General features: G+C 39.8%; 1 protein-coding gene across 1 annotated transcript in view; it reads right to left on the bottom strand.

The window, feature by feature from the left end:
- Positions 1-25,901, bottom strand: part of LOC105550149 (regulator of G-protein signaling 7-like) — a 108,283-nt gene that overhangs the window by 58,611 nt on the left and 23,771 nt on the right. The gene's annotated exons all lie outside the window — the stretch shown is intronic.

The raw sequence follows: 25,901 nt of genomic DNA, 5'->3' as shown, positions 1-25,901 counted from the left end.
CTGAGATCGCACCATTGCACTGCAGCCTGGGCGACAAAAGAGAAACTCATAAAAAAAAAAAAAAAAAAAAAAAGGCTGTTATTAGATGGGTGGCTTGCTTTTCCCAAGTTGGAAAGCTCAAATGGCATTTAGTTGAGCCAGCTCAACTCCCAGAATGAACTGTCTTACAGGGATTGTGAAACCCAGTGACTAGGAATCTTTGTTTGCCATAGACAGAATATACTATGGTTAACATGTGAAAGATGGAGAAAGAAACTGGTAAATAAGATGCCATGCTGCTTCTGATAAATTCCCGACCTTCCTTTTCCTTAAGGGCAGGTGAACCCCTTTAAAGCAGAGGGGTTGGAGAAGTATCGGCAGCCTGCTGTTAGTTTCCTGACAACCTCAGGAGTCTCATCTTGTCGGATTTATTGTTCTGTTGCACAGAAACAAATAGCTGCAAGCTTCTTGTATATTTGGAGGAGGAGAGGAGAGGAGGGGGAAGAAGAGGGGAAGGGAGAGAATATGAATCAGGAAACAGAGAAGACAGGAGATTCAAAAATACAGGGTAGCTTAAATGTAGAAAGGGCTTAGACATCACACATCTTTTAGAAGAGATGAGAAGTTAATGGCTGCATGGACTGTGTTTCCTTTACTTTTGGTGCAGGATTTAAGGATGTCTGGTATTAGTAAAAAACATCAGCCAGGCGCGGTGGCTCAGGCCTGTAATCCCTGCACTTTGGGAGGCCGAGGTGGATGGATCATGAGGTCAGGAGTTCAAAACCAGCCTGGCCAACATGGTGAACCCCATCTCTACTGAAAATACAAAAATTAGCTGGACGTGGTGGCAGGCGCCTGTAGTCCCAGCTTCTCTGGAGGCTGAGGCAGGATAATCACTTGAACTCAGGAGACGGAGGTTGTGGTGAGCTGAGATCGCGCCACTGCACTCCAGCCTGTGTGACAAGAGCGAAACTCTATCTCAAAACAAACAAACAAACAAACCATGAAGTTGCATGTCTCTGCTCAATTTCTCTGCTTCTTCCCACAGATTGCAAGAAATTAAAGCATTAGATGTCCTTAGAAGTGACTCCAGAGAAACTGTGAATGTGGAAGTCTTCTGTGGAGTTGGGATGGAGTTGGGAAGGAAGGGCAAAAAGGCAGAGCTGATGTGATTGGCAGAGTCAGCTGTTCACTACAGTAACAGGAATCAGCTCATTGTGTAATGAGGATAGAGGACACTTTCCTTAAAGAACCATCTCCTGCTAGCATAGCTGTTGGGCAAAAACTCCACCATAATATTATAATGGATAAGGAAGTAAATGAGGAAAACATTTTTTTCTCTTTTTTTGTAGAATATGTATATACTACACATACACACACACACACTGTACTGCAAACATTAAACAAATTATGAGTTTGGTGTGCGTATCTATTTAGGAATAGAAATCACTGGTTCAGCACAGTGATCGGCTTGGCTGTGTAGGAGGGAGGAAGGGCGCCCAGCTGGGTGGGACTAATTTCCTAAGCGACACCGAGCAATGCACTAAACTACCCCAGAATCTGGTTGCTGAGTATCTGATATTCTGGTTTGATTTTTTTTATGGTTGGTCTAGGCATTCGTTTTTTCAAAAGACCCCTGGGATTTTAACATACAGCCAGAGTTTACAACCATTGATCTAGGTGTAACAAAGACAAGGTTTTTAAAACACTAAAGGATCGAGTTTTCATTTTCGATTCAATTTCTATTTCTTTGCAACCTTCCATCCCTAAGCCTGAGCCATAATGGAAAGGAAGGCAGTAAAATTCTTTAAACTCCTATCAACATATCAGGAGCCAAGCACAGTGCCAGGTGCAGTGGCTTATGCCTGTAATCTCAGCAGTTTGAGAGACTGAGGTGGGAGGATCACTTGCTTTGAGGAGTCTGAGGCTGCAGTGAGCTGTGACTGAGCCACCACACTCCAGCCTGAGTGACAGGGTGAGATTTTGTCTCTCTCTCTCTCTTGCTCTCTCTCTTTTTTTTTTAAAGAGCCAAGTATGATAAGATACGTCATGGAGATTGTTTATCTATATGTTAAGGGATGGGAAAAATTAGGATATAATATCCAGGAAAAGGAAAGCATGTTTCTTCATGACCTGGAGGCAAAGAAAGAGAAAGGTAAGATACTGAGCTCAGCAGGTGCCTCATTTTTCTCCTCTGTGGCAGAAACTCGAAGAAGGAGAGGTAACAGGGAGGAATAAAAAACCCCACACAAGTATGAGGTAGCCTGTGAGGTAGTTAGTCCCATGCCCATAGAAGAAGCTCCACATGTGATCAGAGTCAACATGAATTTTATATCATATGGGTGGTAGCAAGAAAGATGAGCTTAAGGCAGTGCTTCCCAACCCTCTCATGTGGCAGTCGAGGCATCTGGAATTTCTTGCATGCCACAGTAGTAAAAGGCACAGAGGATCTAAGAATAGTGGGTGGATGGGAGCCTGAGGTTGGGACAAAGGCCACAGTGTGCAGGGATTTTATGCTGGAAGCAGATGTCTGAAACAGACTTCAGCAGTGAGTTCCAGGTGATGAGATGGTACCTGTTGCAGCTGTCCTGGGAGCAGCCCACACTAACCTGCCTATAGCAGAAATCGACAAGGATCTGGAAGATGTTCTGCAGGTGCTTGGCCCTCAGGCCCCACTGCACAAGACTGTAAACACAAAGCCTCTGGACTCCAAACTCTCTTCCAAAACCAGTGTTGGATAGCAGCAGAGAAAGGCTGAGAAAACTGAAAGTGTGATCATTTATCCACAAATGAGTGAGTCATCGAAACCAACTATTTTGATATGGTGGCATGCAGAGCACATGCTTTGAAACCTATCCTTCAAATAGGTTTCTGAGAAAACTATGTCAATTATAGAAAATACAGAAACTGTATTTTCTTTATACATCTGAGGAAGCTGAACTAATTTGAACTCTAAAACTCCTTCCATAATGAGCTAGGATTCCAAATCAATTTTACTTCACACCAGGGGGAATAATTAACAAATGGCCCCGGAAATTGTGTCAACTATGGAAGGCATAAAGTGGAAAGATCCTCTCCCCAGAGGAACATATCTGACTGTCAGTCCTGAAAGAAATTAGAAGTTTCATCCTCATGTTTAAAAGATGATGCCCTTTTAAATTTGATTAATGAACCATTAGCTTACATCTGACATTCCCACTTGAGCCAATTATTAACACCACTAATCAGCAAATTAATAAGAAAGCATTGATTTTAAAAGTAAATGTTATTAGAGACTGAACTGTAAGATATGTTTTATAACCCGGCTCCCATCCCAGGAAAATAAAATCTGCTAGTTCAAAATTTGTTACTAATGACTAAATGGTTAAAATAGTAAGCTGGATCTGGGATGCTTGTCTCAGAGGCCTTGTAATTTCTAAGGAGGCCTCATGGGACAGCTAATGGTTCAACAGATCTATGATATCTAAGTCAACTAGGAAATTCTTGAAGATTAAAAAAGCTTAGAGGCCCAAAGTTGTCTGGTATACTTCTGAATAATTAAGGTCATGACTCAGTGTTGATAACCCCTGAATAACTGCTTTCAGAAGTCATGCACTGTGGTAAGTGAAATATGGCAATAATTTTTCTTGAATTCTCTTATGTATTCAATAAATATTTCTTTCTGCATCTAATTGTCAGATCTTGTGACACATGGTGAATTACAGAAACGAAGGCATAAGCTGTATCCCAGTAACTTCCTGATACAATAAGAACGACAGACACATGAATAATCAGAATATGGGAGCGTAATGACTAAGTGGAAGTTGACACAGAGCATTATAGGACAACAGAACATTCCAGACATCCATTTTTTTTTTTTTTTTCCTGAGACAGAGTTTCACTCTTGTGCCCAGGCTGGAGTGCAACAGTGCAATCTTGGCTCACTGCAACCTCCGCCTCCTGGGTTCAAGTGATTCTTTTGTCTCAGCCTCTCAAGTAGCTGGGATTACAGGTGGGTGCCACCACACCCAGCTAATTTTTTGTATTTTTAGTAGAGACAAGGTTTTGCCATGTTGGCCAGGCTGGTCTCGAACTCCTGACCTCAGGTGATCCACCCGTCTTGGCCTCCCAAAGTGCTGGGATTACAGGTATGAGTCACTGCGCCCGGCCAAGACAGACATCCATTCTTACGCGCAGTCTGTTGGTTCTCCTCAACACGGCAAACAATATTCCTGTAAACGTTGTTTTTAAGCAATTTTTCAATCTCGATGAGACTATGTTGTTTTTGGTTACTTAAAAAAAAATCAATTATCTTTTTGATGCATATATAATACGTACCACTAGCTGGCACCAGACCTTCATGAAATTCGTAAAATTAGTTTCTACAGAGCTAAACATATCTATCTTCCCAATAAGACATAAATAACATTATCGTTACCAAGTAGACATTCCACTAAAATGTTCAAATATATACTATTTGCTGGATACAGTATTAAGCACATGGTATTGTAGGATGTAAGGAATAATGAAATGCTATTTACATTAGCCTGGAAGAGAATTGTGTTATTTCTAGTGATTCAAAGATGAATTTCTTTTCAACCGAACTAAGCTGGGTTGTAACATTATTATAATGTTATTTATTATAAAGTAGGATTTAACACTGTAGAACCCATTCCTGAGGGAGTAAACGGAGCATATCATTGAGAAATATTACTGTCATAACGTTTACATGAGTGTTCTCATGAGATGCAAAAGAGAAGCTGGAGTTTTTGGTTTCATTATTGATATTTTAAGTAAAAGCATCTAAATGCCATTTAGTTCCTTTCATGCGATAGTACATTTTTGTTAGTTATAGCAGAAGGCATACTTGTGTTCAGGACAAGTTGGCAAAACTTGTGGCGAAGAGCGACAGTGAGAGAGAGGAATACAGAACGGCTGTCTTTAAGTTCCATCACTGCAGCTGATGTGTACCTGGGAGAACAGTGTCCTAAATGACAGGTGAGTGCAGGATTAGAAATGCACCGTCAAACAGAGCTGATAGCAAGACATCAAGTACACCTTAGAAAGTTTTAAAAAATCATGATTCTGGGAAAATTCAGGTTTGAAATATGCATAGTCCCCCCTTATCCTTGGGGGATATGTTTTACTACTGCCCACCCCCACAAAAGAGATGCCTGAAACCACAGATAGTACCAAAACCTATATATACTGTTTTTCTTATATATAGACATGCTTTTCATAAAGTTTAACTTATAAATTAGGAATAGTAAGAAATTAACAACAATAACTTATAATAAAATAGAAAACAACAATAACTAAGAATAAAATAATAAAATATGCCAAAACATGTGATGATGATGGCTTTGGGGTCATTCTGAAGTAAAGTAAAGGTGACTGCAATACCAGGACAGTCGATCTGATAACCTAGAAGGCTACTAAGTGTCTAACATGTGGGTACCATAGACAGCATGGATCTGCTGGACAAAGGAGTGACTCATGTTCCAGCTGGGGCAGAAATGGGATAGATGAGATTTCATCATGCTACTCAGAATGGCACGAAATTGCAAACTTATGCATTATTTCCTGAATTTTCCATTTAATATTTTTGGACTGCAGTTGACTATGGATAACTGAAACCGCAGACTGCAACCATAGATAAGGGGGAACTGCTGTATTTAGATGGTCCCTGACTTACTATCGTTCAACTTAAACATTTTCACCCTTACTGTGAGTTTATTAGAGTATTAAATGCATTTTTGACTTATAGTATTTTTGGCTTACAATGTCTTTATTGGGACATGACCCCATTGTAGGTCAAAGAGCATCTGTATATGTAATTATTAATTCAAATAGAAGCAAATTAATGAAAAAGAGTTGCCCCTTTGTAATACAGTACAAGTTTTAAAAATTGCATGCATGACCCATAGTACCCCAATAAAAATGATCCCTTATTCTTACGCGAAGTAATTATAGATTTTAAAGTGTACACTTACATGAAGTAACTACAGATTTTAAAGTGTTCAATCTCAGGATTTTTTTTCTTTTTTTTTTGGCCCAGGCTGTAATGCGATGGTGCAACCACAGCTCACTATAGCCCCCACTTCCTGGGCTCAAGCAATCCTCTTGTCTCAGCCTCCTGAGTAGCTGGGACTACAGGTGAGTGTCACCATGTCTGGCTAATATTTTATTTTTAATTTTTAGTAGAGACAGGGTCTTGCTATGTTGCCCAGGCTGGTCTCAAACTCCTGGCCTCAAACAGTCCTCCCATCTCAGCCTCCCAAAGCTCTGGTATTACAGGTGCGAACCACTGTGCCTAGCCAGGATTCTTTTTTTAAAGACCCAGTTCAAGCTTTTCTTCACTTTCTTAGGCAGTTGTCAGTTGATTCAGGCTCTGATTCTTTCAGCCCACCTCCTCCTGACCCATCTGCTTCCTACACACAAACTGAAGAAAGTTGTTTGAGGAAATTGCTCCAAATTTCTTCCATTCACTCTTCTCTATAGTATTTACTCATTTAATTGCTATTAGGTCTCATTTGCTAGCTACAGATTCTTGGGTATGATATCGTGCTTCAATGTATGCTATGAATGAACTCCATGCGTCCGAGAGGCAGAAGGAAATGGAATTATCTGAAGTCAGCCTGAAGCTGTGGAAAGTGGTCAGGTTGAGTAGAAATCACAGACCATGGTAAGGTGGTAAGCACTTTGGTTTAATTCTTTATTTTTATTTTTTAAGATTTCTTTTTTGTTTTGTTTTGTTTTATTTTTTTGAGACGGAGTCTTGCTCTACCACCCAGGCTGGAGTGCAGTGGCGTGACCTCAGCTCACTGCAAGCTCCGCCTCCCGGGTTCACGCCATTCTCCTGCCTCAGCCTCCCGAGCAGCTGGGACTACAGGCGCCCACCACCACGCCTGGCTAATTTTTTTGTATTTTTAGTAGAGACGGGGTTTCACCGTGTTAGCCAGGATGGTCTCGATCTCCTGAGCTCGTGATCCGCCTGCCTCGGCCTCCCAAAGTGCTGAGATTACAGGCGTGAACCATTGCGACTGACCCAACTTTGGCTTAATTCTAAACATAATTGGAAGCCACTGGAAAGTTTTAAACAGGAGAGTGACTTCATATGATTTATTTTTAAAAACTCATTCAGACCTTACACTCTACACACACACACACACACACAAACTCAAAATGAATCATAAACCTAAATGTAAAATGCTAAATTATAAAATTTTTAGAAAATAACAGGAGAACGTGACCTTGAGTTGGGCGATTACTTTTTAGATACAACATCGAAGCCACAATCCATGAAAGAAATAATTGATAACTTGGATTTCATTAAAATTAAAAACTTCTGTTCTGTGAAAGATACTGTCAAGAGAATGAGAAGACAGGCCACAAAGTTGAAAAACAAATATGCAAGGTTATTATCCAAAATAAGTAAAGAACTCTTAAAACCCAACAATAAGAAAATACCACAACTCCATTAACGTATGGACAAATGATCTGAACAGACACCTCACCAAAGAAAACATACAGATGGCAAACACAGTTGTACAAAGATGCTCCATGCTGTATGTCGTTGGGAAAATGCAAATTGAAATAACGACGAGATACCGCTCCACACCTATTAGAATTGCCAAAATCCAGAACACTGAAAACACCAGTTGCTGGCAAGGATGTGCAGCCACAGGGATTCTCATTCATTGCCAGTGGGAATGCAAAATGGTTGAGCCACTTTGCAAGACAGTTTGGCAGTTTCTTACAAAACACTCTAACCACTCGATCCAGCAATCATCCTCATGGGCATTTACCCAAATTGAGTCGAAAACTTATGTTCACACAAAAACCTGTACATGGATGTTTCTAGCAGCTTTTTCTTCATAATTGCCAAAACTTTAAAGCAACTAAGATGTCCTTTAGTAGGTGAATGTATAAACTGTGGTACATCCAGACAATGGAATATTATTCAGCATTAAAAAGAAATGAGCTATTAAGCCACAAAAAGACACGGAGGAACCTTACATGCATATTACTAAGTGAAAGAAGCCAATCTGAAAAAGCTACAGATTATACGATTCCAACCATATGACATTCTGGAAAAGGCAAAACGATGGAGACAAATAGTTTTGCCTTTTCCAGATCAGTGGTTGCCAAGGGTTGGGAATAAATAGGCCCAGCACAGAGAAATTTTAGGGTAGTGAAACTATTTTATATGATACTACAACAATGAATACATGTCATTATACATTTGTCAAAACCATAGACTGTACAACATCAAGAGTGAACGCTAAACTACAGAGTGCAGGTGATAATGATATATCAGGGTTATATCATTGATTAATTGATTATAACTAATGTACCACTCTGGTGGGGGGAGTGTTGATAATGGGGGTGGCTGTGGGCCGTGGGGGAGGTTGCTGGGGAATTCAGCACTTTCCACTCAATTTTGCTGTGAACCAAAACTGCTCTAAAAAAATAAAACTGATTAAAAACCAACCAACCAAACAAAGAACTCATTCAAGAATATTGAGTACTTTGAGAGTGGATTATCAGGGTGGGAACAGGGCAAAGCAGAAGCAAGGGGCCCAGTTTGAAGGTTACTGCAGTTATCCAGGCAAGAGATGATGGCGACGTGGATTTGCATGTCAGCACTAGAGATGATGTGAAGTGGTTGCATCTGGGATGCATTTTGAAGGTATAATCAACAAAACTTGCTGATGGGTTGTGACTGTGGGCATGCTGAAGAAAACAGAATATCAAGGATGACTCCCATGCCATCTGCTGAGATGGGGAAGCCTGTGAAGAGAAGAGAGGAATCCAAAAACGATTCCTGGGTTGTATTTACAAACAATGTTTGTATTTGCTGAAGTCTCCAAATGGAATGCAGCTCTTTATGCAGTCGCTATGAAGATCACGAATCAGAGCACTTCCAACACAAATGCCTGTGAAATCATCTGCCCTTGGCCTGTCCTTTTGTGCCATTGATTTTTGCATTATCATTGGTGGTATGAACATATCATTGAATATGCAACATTAAAACATGATGATCAATTCCTGAGAATTTGGTGGAGCTGTCTCTTATTACTCAGAGTCTCTGCTACACTTTCCTGAATTCTTCTTCTGTAGTCCTACCACATTCTGTTAATCTGCTCTAGTTGAAATCAGACCACTTCAGCCTCACATCTAGGAACTCTCTGTGCATCCTTCAATGATACTCCCTTTTTATAGACTAGGAATTGCCTTGCAGGTACCATTCTCGAAGAGCAACCAAGAGGACTCTAACCAGTACATTTGCCTATAACTTCTTTGTGGTCACTGGGATTACCTCTGTTTAATGTTCAGCTTTAAAATACTTAAAATGCTCCCAGCTAGAACTGCTTTGAAATTTAAAAAATCACTGGGTAGAAGCTAAGTTGCCGTAATTATCTTTGAAATAGGGGCTCCTGCAGGAAGAAACCAAAGGCCCGAGGCAAGTGTGCATGGACACTTTTCTGTGACACCTGGCCTGCTGTGCGCACATGAGCGATTGATCTCCTTCCCTTTCTATGATTATGTCCCTACAAAAAGCTGGCTGCTGTGTGAGGACATACAGAGATTTTCAGTTGGATGAGAAAAGTCCCTCTTAGGTTTGAGACTGAACATGTGTGCTCCAACTTGTCCTATGTCCTGGGTTGGCATATTAGGTTCTTTTACACCCATAATTGAAGTGGCATTTTGATTCGCATTATACTGTTCCTCTGGTATTCCATTGGTGGGCGGGTGAGTAGCAACACAGAATTTTTGGGTTCCTGGTCTATGGGCTTAAATGGGTCATCAAACACCTTAAACATTTTTACTTTAACCCTTAATATGTTTCTTGAATGCAGAAATTAAGACATGAAGTCTAGACTATGTCTCTGGTGACAACATAAATTTCCCCAGCGTAAAAGTGAGGTGGCAAAAAGTAGGAAAATGAACTAGCTACTGAACTGGAGAAAACAATCTTTATCTTTTTACACGGTGCTATTGTTAGTACTGGTGACTTAAATGGTGTGCTGTAAAGGCTAAAGAGAATCAAATAAAATTTCCTATAGCATAAATAACTCACAGTAAGTTCAAAGGCTTATAATAATTTTTACAGCAGATAGCAGTGGGACAACTGGGAAACGAGTTTGTGAAAATCATCACATACTGGAATTAACCTTGAATTACAATAGCTGCCTTGAATTCAATAGCTTTGAATTACAAAGGACATGGGAGCTCCTAAATCATATGTTCCCAAATAGAAAAGGGGTGTACCTCCCTGTCTTAGTCTCTTCAGACTTCTGTAACAAAATACCATAAACCAGGTGGCTTGTAAACAATAGACATCTATTTCTCACAGTTCTGGAGGCTGGGAAGTTCAAGATCATGGCAGTGAAAGATTTTGGGTTGGGTGAGGGTCACTTCAGTTCACAGAAGGTTCCTTCTTGCCATTTCCTCACATGATGGAAGACATAATAGTTCTCTCTTGGCTTCTTCTATAAGGGCACTAATCCCATTCAGGAGGAAAGAACCTTCATGACCTAATCACCTTCCAAAGATCCTACCTCCTAATACCACCACCTTGGAGATTAGGATTTCAACACCTGGATTTGGGGAGGACACACATGTTCAGATCAGAGCCCTCCCTTTACAGGACACACATACAGAGAACGGCCACAACACACACACCTCGGTTTAGCAAAATCTTTGTAAAGAAGATTAATTTCAAAGATATACTCTGTTGCATTCAACTTGATTTCCAAAAAGAGAAAAAGATTTAGGAGTGTTAGAAAAGAGAGTTTTACATAAAGTTCTTTTCTAGATTTCATATTTATTGCTAAGAGCCCAAACTTTATTTTATTTTCACTGCTAGGGAAAAAAAAATCTTTTAAAATAATTCCCATGCATCCTTGCATTCTTATGTAATCATATCCAAAACAACAGTCTTTCCTTGATGATTCGAGGTCATGATTATTTGAGGACAATGTTATTTTGCTATCTTTAAGACAGCAACGCCTGTGAGGCTAGATGATCCCAACTCCTAATGCCTTTTGAGATTTTATGTGATTTTATGCCATTTTTAGTTCCTCTGCCTTATCCCAGTTAGCTGTCACTTTTTGCTGCTCTCAGCAACCTTGACTCCAGCCCATCTCATTATTCTCTAATTCGTTGCTTGTTTCTGATGTGGATCAGGAAACTATACAAATGCTCCTTTGCCACAGGGTCTCACATTTTAGCAAATGAACCGATGCACACAAGTTAGAGTGTGAGAGTTTAAACAACTACTTCGGTTGAGACTTTTTGAGTTTATGTCTTGGCTGAGTTTTGGATAGAAATAGACTTGGGGATATGAGAGGTAAGAAAAAGTCTAAAAACTGTAAAAAATAAAATGTGGACAAGTTCTCATGACATATTTAGGAAAACTTATCAGTACATAAATATCATAGAAGCCAATTAAAGGGGGTCAGAAGTAGATGACATCAAACGTTTATCTGGAGTTCTAAGAAAGAGGGTGGCATACTGAGAGCTAGAAATTTGTTGTGTGCTCTGAGGGGTGGGGAGAAAAGCTAACTGAGGTGAAGGGCAGCATTCTTGGGTTGCATCTCCTCAGATCCTGAGTGAACAATGATGCACTCTCTTGTCTACACCCAGATTCTTTTGGAAAAAGCCTGCCAGATTCAGTGCTAATTTTGGTTTAGTTTCCCAAAAAGGATAAAGTGTCCAAGCCAGAACTCTGAGTTTCTCTCCCCTCCTACCTATTCTTTTCTTGGTTTTCTGTCTTTCAGTGAGTGCCTCCAACCATCCATCAAGAGGCTCAAGCCATCATCAAGGAGGCATCATTGAGCCCTCTTTTCCTCTTACTTCCCTCACTTGACATCAGCATATCTTGCAAACTTTACCTCCAAATATACCTCAAATCTACTGGCTTCTCTCTACCCTCACTGTTACTACCCTGCTCCAAGCTGCCATTATCTCCCACCTGGACTATCACAACAGCCTTCTTATTTGTTCTAATTCCTTTCTTGCTTTCTCCTCCCTTTCCCCAAGTTATTCTCTGCACAGTAGCCAGAGTCATCTTTTTAAACTACAGCAACAGCACATCGCTCTCCTCTTCAAACCCCCAAAGGGCTCTCATCACGCTTAGGATAAAAGGCAAACACCTTGCCATGTTCTATGAGGTGTTATTCTTTTTTCTTTTTTCTTTTTTTTTAGATGGAGTCTCACACTATCACCCAGGCTGGAATGCTGTGGTGCGAACTCGGCTCACTGCAACCTCCATCTCCCGAGTTCAAGCGATTCTTCTGCCTCAGCCTCCTGAGTAGGTGGGACTACAGGAATGCACCACCATGCCCAGCTAATTTTTGTATTTTTAGTAGAGACAGGGTTTCACTCTGTTGGTCAGGCTGGTCTCGAACTCCTGACCTCATGATCCGCCTGCCTCGGTCTCCTGGAGTGCTGGGATTACAGGCGTGAGCCACTATGTCCGGCCAAGGTGCTACACTTGGCACCTCTCTGTTCTTGCTCACTTCACTCCAGCCTCACTGGCCTTCTTTCTGTACCAGGCCGTTTCTCTGTGCTAGGTGCTACTTCTTTCTCCAAATACTGTGTAGTCCCTCTCGATCACATCACCTTGCTATTATTTTTATCACACCACTTACCTCCACCTGGAGGGTTTTTGCATATTACACTTGTTAGTTTTCTGTGTCTGTCACCACTGAGGGGTAAACTCCTCAAATGCAGGGACTTTATATGTCTTGTTTAGTATCTGTCACCAGAGTCCGAAATTTCCTGGTACCTAGTAGGTGCTCAATGAATGTTTACTGAATGAATGAATGTGAAAGACTTTTTGAATACTACTAGACTATTAAAAATACAAAGTGAGTTTCATTTTCTGTTTGCTGGTGTGTGTGTGTGTGTGTGTGTGTGCGCGTGCGCATTTGTGTGTGCTTGAGAATGTTCGCCCCTGTAGCTTAACCTCTTGGCCAACTGGTCATCACCTCTCATTATTATCATACATTTATTTAACAGGAAACAAATACTCCAATTCTTCGGTTAGCCTTAAAAGAAACATTTCTAGTGCAGAAAATTTTAGCTCAAATGTTCTTTTCCTGTGCAATGTAATTAGCCCATCGGTTGATAAGTGTAAATGGCTGACAGCAGATTGTTTCCAGATTTGATGGGGGTTAAGTAATTAAAAAGCAGGAAGACACTAGGAACTTAGAAAGCCTCAGTTTTAGAGAAGTCAAGATGAGAATAGAGCAAGCTTCTCTGTCCCTGCCTTTATAACTTTGTTTAAAGCGGTTTCCATCTTGACCTACAAATAAATATCCACGGACAGACGATAGCTGTGCATTTCTTTACCTGGGCGTGCAACGGCACAGCAGAGTTAAGACAACACAACTGAACCATATTATACAACCAGCGCATCTCCACTGGGCCATATTATGGAGCTGAAGATTGAAACCCATATGAGAAAAACTGGGATTCAAGACACAAAGTAAGAAAAAATAAAGCTAATAATGGCTCTTCTATCGTGCGGTATTTTGACATTTTTCAACTATAACCATCATATGAGTTTCATAAGCATTCTCTAAACTACATAGATTAGTCCACCATGAACCTAATTTTCACTGAAGCATATCAAAGACTCATGCCTTGGAAGGGAATATAAATATTATCTGGTCTAATCTAGCATTCAATTCATGATTTATTCTGGCAACTTCTACAAGAGTCATTCCACCTTAGCTCAGATGCTTGTTGCATACTTTCCCCAAAATAGCTCCATCTGCATCACACTTGAAAGAAAATTTCTGAATAAGTCACTTATTTAAAGGACCATGCCATTTTAAAAACATGTTAATAATCATACCTAAAAAAGACAAATAACATGATGACAAAATAGTTAAGATTCTTGGAAAAGTAGCAACTTCTTTCAGCCTTGGTATCTCTTCTTTCACAGCGAGTGCAATCAAAATAGTTCCAACCTCCTCAGTGTATGAAATACCACATGTAAAAGGGGTCAGCACATTTCTCGACACACAGAATATGCAAAGCACATATTAGTTGCCTGGAGTATTAGTATTATTAGCGGTATAATTTGTTATAAATGAAATAATACCACAGAAACAAGGGACTGGGTCTTCTATGCTTGTCAGGATTTTATTTTTATTATTTTTATTTTTTTATTTTTTTATGACGGAGTCTCACTCTGTTGCCCAGGTTGGAGCGCAATGGCGAGATCTTGGCTCACTGCAACCTCTACCTCCTGGGTTCAAGCAATTCTCCTGCCTCAGCCTCCTGAGTAGCTGGGATTACAGACGTGCACCACCATGCCCAGCTAATTCATATATTTTTAGTAGATATGGGGTTTCACCATGTTGCCCAGGCCGGTCTCAAAATCCTGACTTCAGGTGATCCACCTGCCTTGGCCTCCCAAACTGCTGGGATTACAGGCATGAGCCACCGCACCTGACTGTCAGGATTTGAGGAAGTTGCTAATTGAAAATAAACAAATTGAACTATACCAAATGGAGGAAAAGCAAAAAGCTAATAAACTTTAGTAATTTTAGACCAAATATCAGATTTAATTTTAAAAGAATGAGCATTTTGGGGTGGAATAAATATAGGGTGAGCATGGAGGCAAGAGTGTAAAACTCAGTTCACTTCAAAGTTCTTCTGATCTATCAAGCCAGACCAATACATTGGAGTTCTGTTTTCTTCTCTTCTTTTTTTTTTTTGTTTGTTTTTTGGAGTTCCATTTTCTTAATGGCAGTTTCCTTTTTTTCTTCTCATAAGAGATAACTGCTAACATTTGAAAATACATGGCTGGGCGCGGTGGCTGATGCCTGTAATCTCAGCACTTTGGGAGGCTGAGGTGGGTGGATCACCTGAGGTCAGGAGTTCTAGAACAGCCTGGCCAATATGGTGAAACCCCGTCTCTACTTAAAAATACAAAAATTAGCTGGGCGTGATGGCGGGTGCCTTTAATCGCAGCAACTTGGGAGGATGAGGCAGGAGAATCGCTTGAATCCAGGAGGCAGAGGTTGCAATGAGCCGAGATCATGCTGCGGCACTGCAGCCTGGGCCACAAGAGCGAAACTCCGTCTCAAAAAAATAAAAATAAAAATAAAAATAAAAAAAGAAAGAGAAGAAGAAAAAAGGAAGGAAGGAAGAGCGAGAGAGAGCGAGAGAGAGAAAGAAAGAAAGAAAGCAAGCAAGAAAGAAAGAGAGAGAGAGAGAGAAAGGAAGGAAAATATGTAAGGACAAATATCTTTTTTTTTTTTCTTTTCTTTTCTTTTTTGAGACAGGGTCTTGCTCTGTTGCCCAGGCTGCAGTGCAGTGGTGTGATCTCGGCTCACTGTAACTTCAATTTCCCAGGCTTAGGTGATTCTATTGCCTCAGCCTCCCAAGCAGCTGAGACTACAGGTGTGTACCAGCATGGCTGGCTGGTTTTTGTATTTTTTGTAGGGATGGGGTTTTGCTCTGTTGCTCAGCTGGTTTTGAACCCCTGACCTCAAGCAATTCTCCTGCCTTGGCTTCCCAGGGTGTCAGGATTACAGGCGTGAGCCACTAGGCCCGGCCTGACACATATCTTTATGTTGAGTTTTCTGTTAATGAAATGTAATTTGTTTTGAAAAAATCCAGTTATTGATTGTGAGGCGGTACATGAAATTATTGTGAGGGAAATAGCAGAGTTGAGGAAAAATCTAGAGTTTTTTTGTATTTGAGAGAGGATTTGCTATCTTTTAAATTAATCTAGATTGCTTTTAATTTTAATTTAATTGTCTTTCTTAGGAAAGAGAAAATTCATTTGAAGAAGATAGCTGATGTCCTATTAAGGGAAGAGAGCCTATCTTTTCTTTCTTTTCTAAAAACACAATCTGTGCATCTGGGGAAAAGCAAATGAACAGGAAAAAAAACCCAAAGCTCAAATAATGACTGCCGTCTATGAAATCAGAGTCCATGCTGGTCCCGTCATGGCAGATCGAGTCCCTGTTGTTAGCCCAGTCAGTGCCTCACAGCCTGTGTGCACTTGCATGCCTGAGTGTGTTTGTACACATTTTAAACCTCTTACTCTGCTTTGATATGATTTCAAACCTACAAGGATTGCAAAAGTGGTTTAAAGAACTCCCATAGACTCTTTGTCCAGCTTCTCCAATTGTTAACATTTGGCCCCATTTTCTCTCCTTCCTTGTCTATATTTAAAAGAATATCTATTAACCCTTTCTACTAGCAAGCAGAAATTCAGCTATAGTAGGAATGGTCCAAGAGGCCGGCTTCTCAATAGAGTATCAGGATTAGATGCTCCCCTTCCCTCCCTGACACCTGCCCAGACTCCCACAACTATGCAAGATACCATCAGTACTTGAGATCAATACTACCCTCTATCCATTTCCCTGAGAGTTAGTTGTTGGCTCTCAAGACCTTCCTGCTAGCATCACCTCAACCCCCATCCACATCCTCATCATTTCAGAAGAAACAGGACAGAAATCTGGTCTCATCATTTTGAAAAGTTGCCAATCCGCAAGCGATAAAAGCACCAACTTAATAATAGGGGAAGCAGTTTTTATTCTCATTCTACCCATGGCTCATATAAATAGCATCAGATATTACATAATAATAGGACACTGTATCTACAAATCTATTCAGGGATAGAAAGAGCAGACAGAAGATGAAAGATATAGCCAGGAAGCAAAAAAGAACAGTTTCACTCATAGCGGCTTGTGATAGCCAGATTGTCAAAATATTTTCCAATCCAAAGGAACAGATGGGAATAATAGACAGAAATGCTGTTCCATTTTCAGAGCACAAAAGAAATATTTAAATTTGGATGAACACATTTTGGACTTTCTAAAACAGTTCAAGGTATCAGTAATGAGATCATGGACTATTGATAGAAGAGGGAGCATCATGAGTATGGGCTGATTTGACCTTAAGAACAAAAAACTTGCACAGTTCTTACTGATTTCAACCTAATTTGTTTCTCATGAACACCACAAAACTGACAATGCCAAAGATAAAAATACGTATGTCACTGATGTCTTCCAAGGGGAATATTAGAGAAAATATTAGGGTTCTGCTACAGCTTAAGCTCCAGATGAGCACATGAAATTATGCATGTGCACTGCACATCAGTTACAAAATTAAAAAGCAACATCCCTGAAATCTATAGAATACTATACCTGCTGGCTCAAATCCAGAGGTAGACATGAACATTTCTAAGGGATATTTATACCTGTTGCCTCTACGTGACACAATCCATGCTGTGACTCCTTTCTAGCAGCCTAGCATGGCTGATAATATGTAGCCGCCTCTCAGAGATGTTGGGACAGTGGACATATACTGCCCTTTGTCTGCCTCAGAGTTCAAGTAGACATGCAAGGTGCAGTAGACCATCTAATACATGAAAAAACTCAATCATTTCACTAATATGAAATGAAAACTAGTTAACATGCACAAAGCCGGTCCTGGCGCAATATAATATCCTGCTGTGCCTTATGAATTGACAAAGTTTGCATCTTATGCAACAGAGATTGCATAGGGTTTTGGAGCAAACCCTAGGTTTTTAGCCATCATTAGGGATTTGACTCTTAACCATATCAAAACCAAAAAAACCCAACTCTTTAGAGTCTTGCTTTCTCTCATTTGTTAATTAAGGAAAATAGGTACCCACCCCATGAAGTTATTGTAAAGAATAAGTGGGATAATAAGTCTAAAAAGCTTTTGCCACCAGATACTGCTATACAGGCAATCAATGTCATCGATAGTAATCCACATGCATTACTGTTCTCTTACATTTTGTAGAAAGGAAATCCAGGTGGCATGCATTTAATATGTGTTTTAGAGTAGTATAATCTGAACAGAGAAGTAGCTCGAACAGCAAAGGGACAATGCTGGAAAGTGACAAGCTTCTCGATAACTGACAGGGTCCTGTTGCCTTGTCTCTGGCCACTGGTGTCTTGGTTGGTTCAAATATTGGAGCCCCGTGGGAAAAAAAATCTGTGTGCTTTTGAAACTAAGTCAGTGTGTATTTAACGTCATCCAAAAGGATGTAGGCAGGGATGAGGGAAATCAAGAATTATTCATTTACTCATGAATTCAAAATCTATCCATTGAGTGTCTGCTGTGTTCCTGGTACTTGACTGAGGTCTAAATACAGAGCCAGGGACCAGTGAAGCCTTGTCTCTGTCTTCTTATAGGGAATAGCTACTACTTCATATTTACCACCTCATTCCCAGCATAAAAATCATTTATAGAAAGTACTTGCATGTTCATCTCAAAAGTTTTTTTCCTCAATATTATGAAAGAGATGATTAGCTCTGCTTAAATATTGTGGAAGTTAACCTAAAATATAAATGAGTGGTGAGAGACATTCTTAGTTCAGGAGGGAGATTTGGCAAAGAAATCACATGCCACAGCTGTGAGAAGTATACAGGATTATCCCCTTATTCCCCTCTTGATCTAGGGCTTTGTGTCTGTTCCTCCTGCTAACAGGTTACTGTAAGGTGGTTCCAACAGCATCTTCATGGGTCACCGTTTTCATTGGGAAAGGTTTCATTAATGCTAGGGCTTAACTTAGTTTTATTTTTTCCACCACCCTGTTCAAATTCTGTTTTCCCAGATTCTACCGTGGTAGGTGCCCTCCATAACAGTCCCTATTGACCTCGTTCTCCTGGTATTCCCACTCTGTAGTCCCCTCCCTCACTGCACCAGGGTTGGTTTGTGTAACTAATAAACTATGACAGAAGTGATGACATACCACTTATGAGATTAGGCTAGAAAACATGGGGTTTTGACATGGGGCTGTCTTTCTATTTTGGGATGACAAGATGGAAATTCTGTCTGGACATCCTTATGGAGAGGTGCATGTGGCCAGGAACTGAAGCTGCCTGCAAACCACCATGTGAATGAAGCAAACCATCAGCCCCTTCAGATGACCACAGCCGTGGCCAACAGCTTGATTGATGCCTCATGAAAGGACCTGAGCCTGCATTACCAGGAAAACCACTCCTGGATTCCTGACTCTCAATAGCTGTGTAAAATAGTGAATGTTTGTTGTTTTATTCTGCTACGTTTTGGGATGATTTGTTATATGGCAATAGATAACTAACATACTTAACCTTCAAACTTCAACTCCAACTCTTCTGATCCCCAAAAGTCCTTTTCCTGATTATACCGGGTCATAGCTATCTGCTAACCTTTTTACCCACTGCCTCTTCATCTCCTTTCAAAAGCATGATTGCTAAAATAACTTCAGCTACCAATTACTGAGCAATGGCTGTGTGCCAGGTACCGTCCTAAGCAATGTACATATATTATTTCCATGTGTTCTCAAGGGTCCTGTAGGGTAAGTATTTATTTTTCCCATTTCGAATGAGAAGTTTGAGACTTGGAGGCATTTAGTAAAATCTCACTCAAGAAAGAAGTCGGTGTTTGAGCCAAATCTTTTTAGCTGCAGTTGCATCCCTTGAACACTATATCACATAAAACTGTCACAGCTGTGTGAGTCCTCTTGAAGTCTTTGTATCTGAGACAGGGAAAATATAAATGGAGAGAAGCCACCATGTGTAGAGCTTATGCACAGTGGCAGGAGTGGGAAGAGAAGTGAGAAGTTTTATGTAATCCATCATTTGGGCATTTAGCTTATGACACAATGTTGCCCTCCCCAACTTATGTCTCATAGGATATCTTTAGATTAAAGAAATAACATGAAAATTAAAGAACTAACAATTCTGCATGAGGCTTTTCTAAATCATGGAAGAGTATGCCAAAACTCCATAACATTACCATTCTTCATAGTAAAGTTTTTGTTATAGAAATCAATAAGAAGCCTAATACAAGCCAATTTCACCTTTGAATATGCATGTCAAAATTCTAAATCAATATAAACCAACAAAATCCAATAGCACATTAAGAAAATAACACAACATGACCAAATGGGGTTTATTTATTCTGGGATTTCAAGGATCACTCAACATTAGAACATCTATTCATAGAATTCACATATTACTATTAGATGTAAGGACAAAAATGTATAAAAAGCTTTAGAAACTAGTTTTATCAATCATTTCTACTTGTAAAAACAAATACACTACAACAGTGGTTCCTATTCAGGGGTTCTGCAAGATCAAAATTGTTTCCATAAAGATAGGAAGACATCACCGCCATGTTCTCAGAAATATACAGTAGATTTTCCCAGATATTGTGATGACATGTATATAGCAAAGGAACCGAATGGAGAAAGAGACAGGTGAATGGAGCTGCCTTCTAGTAAGCTTAAGATTAAAGTGATTTGCAAAAGTATAAAACAGTACCACTCTTCCCGCTAATTTTCCCTTGGAAAAGGTGCCAATCTTTCATTAAAATTATGCTGATTGTGTTATTAAGTGATTGGTTTCCTATTGCTCTCTTACATGAAAAAATAAATATTTAAAAATTCATTGGTTTTACTGTTGAGGCTGATAAAACCTGTATAAGCAAAGACACTTCAGGATACACAATGATTTTTAGGAATGAAAAGAAATAACAAGACCAAAAAATAATAAGCTGTGTAAGATACAAATGTAAGGTTCCAGTTTCTTAATTCTATACATAGTTCCTTTAAAAAAGATACAACAGAAAAGGAAATCTCATGTATAACAAGAGGTTTTTTTTTTTTTTTAAAAGAGTGAAACCTAACAAGAAATGCATGAAACATGCACAAGAAAAATCTAAGATGCTCCTGAATAACACAGAAGTTGGTAAGAACAAATGCTTAGGATGACTCAGCTTCAGAAAAAAACTCAATTCTCCCAAGTTTTCTACCAGTTTATAACATTTGAATGCCAAAAAGGGTTCTTTTCTGGTGTTAGACAATTGATTCCAAAGATCACATCGCAAAATAACTAGGAAAAACCTAAAATGAAGAGCAACAAGTAAAAGGGGTATTGGGATTGGGAGGGTCTAGACTTAGGAGACATAAAACACTAAAATCTAAACAGTGATGGGTGGAAGGTGGTATCTCCAACCCAGATGATGTCTTTGAACCATTTTGTTGCCTGTGTAAGGAACTCATCATCCATTTCCTAGTACAGGCCTTGCTAGCATATTTCAGTGATAATTCCCTAAGTCTTCCCTCCTTTCTTCCATCCTAATTTTTTCAGAATAATTCTACCATGTGGTATGAGATTTCCAGAGAGGTGTATCTCTTAAACAGATCAATTCTATTTTGCCTTTAATTACATTTGTTTCATTCAACGAGTTATCCCCTTCGTTTTCCTTGGTTTATTGTAAGTTCTACCTTACTCATCCTAATGACTTTCCTCTGTGATCTGTCATGTTAACCTCAAGGCCTGGCTTTGAGCAGCATCCTGAGTTAGTGGAAGGAATCCTGAGCTGCAGTTCAGAACACCTGGGTTCATTCCTGGCTCCTCTCAAAGAAAAACAAGTCCTAGGGGGAAATAAAACAAAACTCAGTATCTCTACACTTCAGTTTCCTTATTTATGAAATGAGGACAAAATTAATGCCAACTGATATGGTTTAGATATTTGTCCCCTCCAAATTTCATGTTGAAGTGGAATCCCCAGTGTTGGAGGTGGGGTCTGGTGGGAAGTGTTTGGATCATGGGGGTGGATCCGTCATGAATGGCTTAGCACCCTCCCCTCAGTGATGAGTGAGTTCCCCAGAGGTCTGGTTGTTTAAAAGTGTGTGGCATCTCCCCTTCTCTCTCTCGCTCCTGCTCTCACCATGTGATGTGCCTGCTTGCCCCGTTGCCTTCCACTATGATTGTAAGCTACCTGATGCCTCACCAGAAGCAGCTACTGGAGCCATGCTGCCACAACCTGCAGAACCATAAGCCAATTAAACCCCTTTTCTTTATAAAGGATTTAGTTTCATGTGTTCCTTTATAGCAATGCAAGAGTGGTAGAACACACCAACCTAACAGAGTAATGTGAAATTAAAAAGTGAGTTTATATATGATCACATTCCACACTAGTGCTGGATTTACCAAGAGGCAGGAAGGTGTTGTGATAGAGTATGGGTCCTGGGACCAGAACACCTGCCTTCAGTAACAGCTTCCTCACTGAGTACTTGTGGAACTTTGCACAACTTACATGTGCCATGTCTGAGATTCCTTATCTGTAAAGAGAAAGGATAACAGTAAAGGCATATCTCATTTTTTTGTGCTCTGATTTATTGTTCTTCACAGATATTGTGGGTTTTCGTTTTGTTCTTTTTACAGATTGAAGGTTTGTGACAACCCTGTGTCCAGCAAGTTGACTGGCCAATGGCATGTATCTGCTTTATATCTTTGAGTCACATTTTGGTAATTCTAGTAAATATTTCAGACTGTTTCATTATTATTGTATCTGCCATGGTGCTCTGTGATCAGTGATGCTTGATGTTATCATCATGATTGTTTTGGGGTGCCACAGGCCATTCCCATTCAAGATGGCAAACCTAGTTGATAAATATTGTGTGTGATCTGACTGCTGTGTCTTGCACTCTTCAGGCTTCCCTATTTTCTGAGCTACAACAATATCAAAATCAGGCCAATAAAAACCCTACAATGACTTCTAAGTGTTCAAGTGAAAGGAAGAGTCCCAAGTCTCTCATTTTAAATAAACTAGAAAATATTAAGCTTAGTGAGGGAAGCATGTTGGAAGCTGAGATAGGATCAGAGCTAAGACTTTTGAGCCAAACAGCCACGCTGTGAATACAAAGAAAAAGTTCCTCAAAAGCACTTGAAAAGTGTTACTCTAGTGAACACACAAATGATAAGAAAGCAAAACAGCCTTACTGTTGATAAGAAGAGGTTTGAGTGGGCTACATAGAAGATCAAAGCAGCCAAAACATTCCCTTAAACCAAACCCTAATCCAGAGCAAGGTCCTAAGTAATCAATTCTATGAAGGCTGAAAGAAATAAGGAAGCTGCAGAAGAAAAGTTGGAAACTAGCAGAGGTTGGTTCATGAGGTTTAAGAAAAGGAGCCATCTCCATAACATAAAAGTGAAAGATGGAAGCAGCAAGTGCTGATGGAGACGCTGCAGTAAGTTATCCAGATCTAGGTAGGATAACTGATTTTCGATGTAGACAAAAGAGCTTTCTATGGGAAGAAGATGCCATCTAAGACTTTCATAGCTAGAGAGGAGAAGTCAATGCCAGGCTTCAAAGCTTGGAAGGACAGGCTGACTCTCTTGTTATCGGGTAATGCAGCTGGTGATCGTAAGTTGAGGCTAATGTTCATTGATCATTCTGAAAATTCTAGGGCCCATAAGAATTATGCTAAATCTACTGTGCCTGTGCTCTACAAATGAAACAGCAAAGCCTGGATGACAGCAGATCTGTTTACATCGTGATTTACTGAATATTTTAAGCCCAGTGTTGAGACCTACTGCTCAGAGAAAAAGATTCCTTTCAAAATACACTCACTCACTGATAACGCACCTGGTCACCCAAGAGTTCTGATGGAGATGTACCAGGAGATAATGTTGTCTTCATACCTGCTAACACAACATTTAATCTGTAGTCAATGGATGAAGGAGTAATTTTGACTTTCAAGTCTTATTACTTAAGAAATGCATTTGTAAGGCTACCACTATTGTAGATGATCAGATTCCTCTGATGGAACAGGGCAAAGTAAATTGAAAACTTTCTGGAAAGGGGTCATCATTCTAGATGCCATTAGGAGCATTTATGATTCACGGGAGGAGTCAAAATCTTAACATTAACAGGAGTTTGGAAGAAGCTGATCCCATCTCTTAGGGATGATTGAGGGATTCAAGACCTTGGAAGAAGTACTTGCAGATGTGGTGGAAATAGCAAGATAACTAGAATTAGAAGTGGAGCCTAAAGATTTGACTGAATCGTTGAACCTCATGATAAAGCTCGAACAAAGGGACAGTTGCTTCTTATGGAAGAGCAAAGAAAGTTGTTTCTTAAGATGAAATCTACTTCGGTGAAGATGGTGTGAACATTGTTGAAATGACAACAAAGAATTTAGAATATTATATAACCTTAGTTGATGAAACGAGGACAGGGTTTGAAAGGATGTATTCCAATTTTCAAAGAAGTCCTACTGTGGGTAAAACGCTATCAAACAGCGTCACATGCTACAGAGAAATCTTTTGTGAAAAAGAGTCAATTGATGTGGCAAAGTTTATTATTGTTTTATTTTAAGAAGTGGCTACAGCTACTCCAACCTTTAGCAACCACCACCCAGATCAGTCAGCAGCCATCAGCACTGAGGCAAGATCTCCCACCAACAAAAACGTTACAACTTGCTAAAGGCTCAAATGATTGTTATCATTTTTCAGTATTAAAGTATGTTTAAATTAAGGTATGTGCATTGTTTTTTAGATATAATGCTATTGCACACTTAATAGACTACAGTATAGTATAAACATAACTTTTATATGCACTAGGAAACCAAAAAATGTGTGTGATATTTGCTTTGTTTCTGTGGTCTGGAATTTAACCCCAAATATCTCCAAGGTATGCCTATACTTCCTGTAGTTGTTGTGATTATTATATGGTAATTTATATAAAGTGCCAGAAATAAAACCTGGTACCTGGTGAATGTTCTCTAGGCACGAATAAACTCATTGTTATTATCTACTGCCCATCTTTTTTCCCAACCTGGTGAAGACAGAGGTATTGATCCTCCAATGTTGCCTCTGCTCTGTGGAAAAGACCTTCAGGGACCCAAGACTATAGAACCTCACCCTTTCCTCTCACAACCAAAGGTAAGTAAGAGCCAAACAAGACACAAAGGAAATTATCAACATAAACATTACCTTTCCCTGGCTCTAAGGCACACAAGCAGCAACTCAGGCTCAGGGATTCCTGGCGGTTTTGTGTTGCTTTAAGTGGCAATTTTCTGGAAGGTGAAACTTGATGAAGGAAAAGACCAATGTTAAATCATCTGGATCACAAGCAACATTGTCTGTGATTACCCTCGTCAGTGTGTGTTAAGAACTGGTGGTGAAATATCAAGTATTAATGAAGGTTGCTAAGTAATCACACAATTACACAAATCTTTTCAAGTGCATTTTTTAGTATTTTTAAATAATGAGGTAAAATGTAGGACATCATATGAATAACTAAGGTAACGTAACTACATGCATGTTTTAAGAGATTTCTAGGCATGATTTTCTCAGAAAAAAATAAACATATCATTTCCCAGGGAAAATATTGCCTGTTTTGGAGAATGTATCAAAGTTGCAATCACTTCTCTTAAAGTAGTAAATAAAGAATAGCTTTATCAGGAACTACTACAGTGGCATACAGACATTTTTAGGGGAATTGCTTCTTCAAGATAACCAAGCATGTTAGCAACCTGAAATAATTATAGCAAAAATTATATTATTTATATTATGATAACACTCTCTCAACCATAAGATAAGATACAACTTCTTGGTCCAGATTAATACGAAAGCTACATACCCAACATTTGAGATAATGAAGCCAATGATGGGAATCAACTGAAAATTTAACACCACTCCTCACAGTAACGAGAGTCAGAAGCACAAACAATATCACTTGCAAAAATTGGTTCAATCTGTGAACTGATGAAAGGCAGCAGTCATTACACGTACTACCAGATTTCAAAGCATGTTCTGGCCGGGCGCGGTGGCTCACGCCTGAAACCCCAGCACTTTGGCAGGCCGAGGCGGGCAGATCTTGAGGTCAGGAGATCAAGACCATCCTGGCTAACACGCTGAAACCCTGTCTTTACCAAAAATAAAAAAAAATTAGCCGGGCGTGGTGGCAGCCGGGCGTGGTGGCAGGCGCCTGTAGTTCCAGCTACTCGGGAGGCTGAGGCGGGAGAATGGCGTGAACCTGGGAGGCGCAGCTTGCAGTGAGCCGAGATGGCGCCACTGCACTCCAGCCTGGGTGACAGAGCGAGACTCCGTCTCAAAATAAATAAATAAATAAATAAATAAATAAATATAAAAATAAAA

The sequence above is a fragment of the Mandrillus leucophaeus genome, unplaced genomic scaffold, assembly GCF_000951045.1.
Source record: "Mandrillus leucophaeus isolate KB7577 unplaced genomic scaffold, Mleu.le_1.0 Scaffold466, whole genome shotgun sequence".
In the NCBI taxonomy this organism is placed as follows: domain Eukaryota; kingdom Metazoa; phylum Chordata; class Mammalia; order Primates; family Cercopithecidae; genus Mandrillus; species Mandrillus leucophaeus.
This window is presented reverse-complemented; position numbering and strand designations above follow the sequence as displayed.